Source organism: Ailuropoda melanoleuca, chromosome 8 (genome assembly GCF_002007445.2).
Source record: "Ailuropoda melanoleuca isolate Jingjing chromosome 8, ASM200744v2, whole genome shotgun sequence".
NCBI lineage: Eukaryota > Metazoa > Chordata > Mammalia > Carnivora > Ursidae > Ailuropoda > Ailuropoda melanoleuca.
The window spans coordinates 72888810-72895159 of NC_048225.1; positions in this window are offsets into that span (position 1 = coordinate 72888810).

Consider the following 6350-nt stretch of genomic DNA (forward strand, 5'->3'; position numbering starts at 1 on the left):
GATGATAACCTTCTTTTCTCATTCATCTTGCACAGTGATCGGGTCCTTGGCATAGGGACAGCGTTAAGCGTTAGCTGAGTTTCCAGTGATTACGTTTCATCGGCCTGGAACCTGCGATGATGTTTAAACACGGGACACGAGAGTTGGTTGTGCATCGAGGGTCTCTGTTGGCCTGGTGTCAGCCATGCAAGCCAGAACAATATGCTTTCTGGTGGTTTCTCCAGATGGTGCAGGCTCACTTCTGATTGGGAGAACAACCCTTGGATGCTTGAGTCATTTTAATGAGGGACAGAGTCTCTGATGTACTAGACATGCTTTGGAGCCCTTTATCCCACTACCTCGCTCAGGCACCCTCATTACCCAGCTCATTGCAAAACCACAGTGATGCCACTTCCGAGACTGAGGCCTGTCACACTGAATTTAAGAGAAACTTAAATCCCACCAGAATAGGGGCGGCTGGGTGGCTCCGTCGGTTAAGCGTCCAACTCTTGGTTTCGGCTCAGGTCGTGATCTCAGGCTCATGAGACTGAGCCCCACGTCGGGCTCAGGGTGAAGTCTGCTGGAGAGTCTCTCTCTCCCTCTCTTCCTTCCCCCTGCATTCTCTCTCTCTCTTAAATAAATAAATAAATCTTAAAAAAAAATCCCACTGGAATAAAGAGTTAATACAATTCTTTTAGCCAGGCAGTAGAGATTTTGAACTCTCTCCAAAGCCTGGTGTGGTGTCTCCCCTTGTGGGGCCTTTGTTTGGTCTGTGTGGCTTCACCAGCCCTCCCCTCTCCAAGTGAGCCGGCCTTGTCACCAAACACCGCAGCCCACTGTATCTAGGCCAGGTGCTTCCGGGTGCTTCCTGTCACCCCGTGGGCACCTCCTAGGACTGGGAAGAAGGAGGTAATAGGAGGAGGGTGAAAAAACTATGTGGTGAAGGCTAATTAATTGAATTGAAATAAAAAAAGAACAAAATGGATCACTAAACATGGTATAATTTAAATAAAGCAATATACAGTAATAATGATTGATCACTTGCCCCACAAAATAGCATGGAGGAAATTTAAGGACAGACTATTATAAACAATACTGCAAATGTGGCATCACACACATAAGGGACAAGATACAAAAATTACATATTGTTTGATTTAAACTTCATAAATTTTTAAAACTTACATACTATTCAATAATATTAGAAAACAGAATCATGGTTATCTTGGGAAACTCAGTAGAGACAGGAAGGTGAATAAAAAGGGATTCTCCTGAGATTCCTTGGCAGTTATATTTCTTGACCTATCTATTGGTTTTCCATGTATGTTCAGTTTGTGAAAGCTTATTTACCTGCACACTAAGATTTGTAAACTTCGTTCTCTATATTGAACACCAATAAAAAGTTAAAATATAAAGTAACTATTAACAACCGGGAAAATATTTGCATTTCCTAATATAGTGGGCATTTTTCTTACATATAAAGTCTACCTATGAATATGTAAAACAACCCCACCATCATCATCTTTTTGTCCTCACCAATGACATGAGCAGAGTTCATAAAGAAGGAAATAAAAATGTCTCATAAATACTGGGAAAAGTTTGAAGCCTAGTAGGTATTTGCCACTTTCCTCCAAGACTGCAGTAGATTTGGATGAATACCAGCAGGTTAAAACATCACAGCAGCATGGTAAGTTCAAGCCCGGCACACTTCTGGTTGTCGCAGGATTGTTTTGTTACAAGGGTTTTAGGATGCATTCATTGTAGTCCATTCTCTTTTCAGATGAGAAAACATTGGTTTGGCATCAAGCATAAATGGAGTTGGTCACAGTATGTGATAGGATTTGAAAGCCAATGAGAAAGGACCCCCTAAGTATGTATCTTCTGGAGCCTGACCTACTCCAGGTTTTTTTTTTTTTTCCCCTCCAATTTGTGTTTTTTTGGGTTGAGACAAAAACCCTCTTTTATTATGTAAATATTATCTGTGGTGAATATCTAAGTCAAATTTCTATTGCTTACAATGCTGCAGGCAATAGAAATTACCCTATTCCTTAGCTGGTAACTAAGTGAGTTCCTGAGAGAAGGAGGTCAGGTTGAGGTGAAGAGATTACTGACGACTGCATAAAACTTGGCCATGTTCGGCAGCCAGCAGACAGTAAGGAGCACAGAGTGAGAGAGAATCAACTGATATGGAAGGTGTGGTGTAGCAACCATTTCCCCCCGTTTCCCCTCCCTCTGCAGTTGGTGGTGATGGCAGAGAGGACCAGGGCCACTATTTGAGAATGAGAGAACACGATGGAAGGATTCTGAGTTCACCAACCGCTTTGAACCCTCATATCAGCCCCAGAACCTCTTTCTTCTGGGCTTTGTCTACATAAGAAAAAAATAATCTTCCATCTTGTTTAACTCAGTTATTTTTGGTTTTGTGTTACTTGCAGCAGTAAAATCTATTCGTAATTTTTACAATGGCTTGTTATTTAAAAAGAATTGTAGATCACTTTCAAGATACTTACTTTATGTGCTCTTCTGAGCGTTGGGTTGTCGTCTTCGGTTCTTGGGGACTAGCTCTCCAGCTTCCTGAGCCTGCTGATTTGCATTTATGATACAATTCTTGCTTGTATGTTTGTACTTTGGTTGGAGTTGAGAGAGTGTTTTTTCAAAAAATGTCCATCTGCTTCTATTCTCTACGTCTGGCTCATCCCCAGCTGTTCTGGTTACCGCTGCCCCCTCACTAACCACCTCAAGCTTGGTGGCCTGAAATAATGGCCATGTATCATGCTTCTGGCTTCTGTTGGACAGGAATTCAAAACGGGCAGAGCAGGGACGGCTGGTCTCTGCTCCGCAACATCTGGGACGTCAGCTGAGAAGAACCTGGGGCCGGTGCTGCGTCATCTGAAGGCTTGTTCATCGTGTGTCTGGTGGTTGCTCTGGTTGTCAGCGGGGACTTCAGCGGGGACTGTTGGCTGGAATGCCTGCATATGGCCTCTACACGTGGCTGTTGGGGCCGGAGGCATGGTGGCTGAACGTGAGTGAACATCCCGAGGAGAACCAGGAAAAAGCTCGTAAAAGCAGTAGCGGTTATAATAAAAATGGCAGCGGCCTCCAGGGACTCGGTGGGGAGACAGGGATGAATAGGGGGCCCACAGAGGGTTTCTAAGGTGGTGGACAGTTATCTTTATAGTATTTTGAGGGCATATGGTATCTGTATGGATATTCTAACGATGGAGATGTGTCATCCATTTGTCCAACCCATAGAATGTATGCCAAGTGTGAACCCCAATGTGGACTGTGGAGTTGGGGTGCAAAGGATATGATATGTCAGTGTAGGTTTATCTATCGTAAGGACTGTGGTGGGAGACAACCATAATGGGGAGGCTATGCATGTGTGAAGGCATTGGGGATACGGGACATCTCTGTAGCTTCCTCTCAATTTTTCTGTGACCCTAAAACTGCTCTAATAAAGAAAGTCTATTTAGGGGCACCTGGGTGGCTCAGTCAGTTAAGCATCTGACTGTTGATTTTGGCTCAGGTCATGATCTCAGGGTCTAGAGGTCGAGCCCCATGTTGGGCTCTGCACTGGGTGTGGAGCCTGCTTGGGATTCTCTCTCCTTCCCTCTGCCCCTACCCCCGCCTCCCCCGACCCCCGGTCCCCCAGTCATGTGTGTGCTTTCTTTCTCTCTCTCTCTCTCTCAAAAAAAAAAAAAAGTCTAAAAAATTACTATCTTTCCTTTTATGACCTGGCCTTGAAAGTCATAGCATCCCTTCTGTCCTAGTTACAACCAATCCAGATTTAAGGGGGGGGAGGAAATGTGGACTCCACCTCTTGATGGTAGGCATGCCAAAGCCATACTGGGAGAAGAGAATGTGACATGGGAAATGTTCTCGTGGCCATTGTTGAAAACACCCATCTGCCACAGTAGTCCAGTCTTTAATGTTTAATGTTACGTTTTGGGTTTGCTTGTTCCCAAATGTTGAACCAATGCTAAGCCCAGAGTCTCAGATCCAAGGTTTTAGACTAACTGACCTTAAATCTAATGTCTCAGTTCCAAGTTTTAAGCCATGAAAGGAGAACCTTCCCTCCCCCTCAGAGCCCAGACGAAGATGGATCATTTTCCATGTAATTCTTCCTATGCCAGTTGGTGGACTTTCCCAAGCTCACTCTTGTACAATGTCACCTTTTGAAGGTCAGGGTTCCTATAACTGCCTCTGTTTTATTTTGTTTAGGCATCTTTCTCCCACACTGGGTGAAGCTCCCCCAGAACGGCGGCTGTCTCTCCATCTTCATATTTCTAACAACAAACACAAACACCCGTTCTGTGGTAGAGGCTCAACCAGTGTTTCTGAATGGAAATGACCTTTCTTCTATTTTGACCTCATGCTTCTGTCCTTTATTAAGTATGCATTCATTCCTGCTGACTGCATTATTTTATCTTGGAATCTTTTTTAAAAAGTTATTTGTTGTTTGAAGACACCCTGACATTCCTGGAGATAAAGGCCTGTGCATATCCAATCAATTAATAATGAGTTTAGCATTTATATGATTCTGTATATCTGCAAAGCAGCAAGCATAAATATTTCAGTGCGATGCACTTAAAAGGTAGCAGGGTAGAAAAGCTTCTCCCTGGTTCTGCGCCTCTGTGGGGCGATGCTTCCATTCCTGCTATATCCACATTCAAAGGAAAATGCAAATTCCATACCTCCTCCCTCCAGTGGCTCCCATATGGACATTAAGAGTCCTTTAAAAAGGCTGTGGCCTCCAATAGTGCACTCAGTTTGGGGGTTTAGAGCTGTTCCCCTCAATCCTCACTGAGCAAAGCTGTGGGTCAGTGTCTTTCTGATGCAATTTGTGGATCTAACCCATGAAGAGTGGAGGATAAACGAAGTTAGGAGAAGTAGGCCATGGAGAAAGTGTATTTAAAATAAAATTTTATGAGGAGCCTGGGTGGCTCAGTAGGTTAAGCATCCGACTCCTGATCTCAGCTCAGGTCTTGATCCCAGGGTTGTGAGTTCAATAAAATATAAATAAATATAAATATATAAAAATATAAATATATAAATACATATAAAAATATATAAAATATATAAATAAATAGTGAAATAAAATTTTATGATCACTAATGATATACTTACCATTATTTATGGCAGAACCTTTTCAACAATTCCCAGAATATCTTTTCTGTACATCTCTTCGACTCCTCAGCAAATGGTCCCCATTGGTTCTCACAGGAATGACTGAATTTTCCACACTAATGGGGAGCCTGGGAGAGTTTTAAAAATTAGTCCCCCAACCACACTCTGGTCATCAGTTTACTTTTTCCCCCCTCTCCCTGAAATCCAATTATTTTGTGGGCTGCATGATTAAGCAGCAAATGTTGGCTTATTGGAACTTCATCCCCTTTTTTTACATTTAATCATGTGAATAGTAACGAGAATAATGACTGGTATTTGTTCCGTGCTTTGGAGTTTACAACACATTTTCACATTATCTCACAAACTGAGATGTGAGGATCCATGGAGAATTGTCTGGAAACACTGCTCTCCTCCAGGCACTTGTTAACCTGTTCCTGGGCTGTGGCCATGGACCCCTGCTCTCGAGGCCTTCCCAGCACCCAGTGCTGGTGGCACCGTCTTCTCTCTGGATTGTGTCACCCCTCTGCTCAGAAATCTTCAAGGACCCACAGTAGCTGATGTAAATAGAAAGATTTCATTCCTTAGTCTGCTGCTGAAAATATTCCAAAATTGAGCTTACCATACGATTCCAGTCTAACCTTCCATTATTCGTTAGCATAGAGTTTATGTTCCAACCAATCTACTGTTATCTGTCCACATCTTAGTTTTGGCTCTGACTGTTCTCTTCACGTGAGACTCTCTCCTTTCATCTTTTCCTATTAAAACTCTAACTTTAAATGTTCAGCACTACATCCATCCTTGAGTGTTCCCTGATGACCAAACAGATCTTTCCCTCCTTAGCTTCCCATCCCACCTTGTTTGTATGATCCCTATCTCTGATTTTAAAAAACCCACCCAAACTTGTTAACTTTAAATGCATTTAATTTTCCTTACTGCATATGCAGTTCTGCCTCTCTGTTAAGGACCTGGATGGGGCAGCTGGTAAAACCCTGAATCTCAGTGGTTTTATCCAACACAACTGCAGTTGGCCCTCACGTGACCATCCCACGTGGCTTCCCTGGCGAGAAGAAGCCATTTTGCTTCACAAGAGGTGCAGATACAGACAGGAGTGACACATGTAGGTCATTTTTGTACTCATTCTACTACTGTGAGCGTGTTGTGTGTCAAGAGACTTAGGACCAAGGAATGTCCAACGCCTTGGCTTTTTTTTAAAGATTTTATTTATTTATTTGACAGAGAGAGAGACA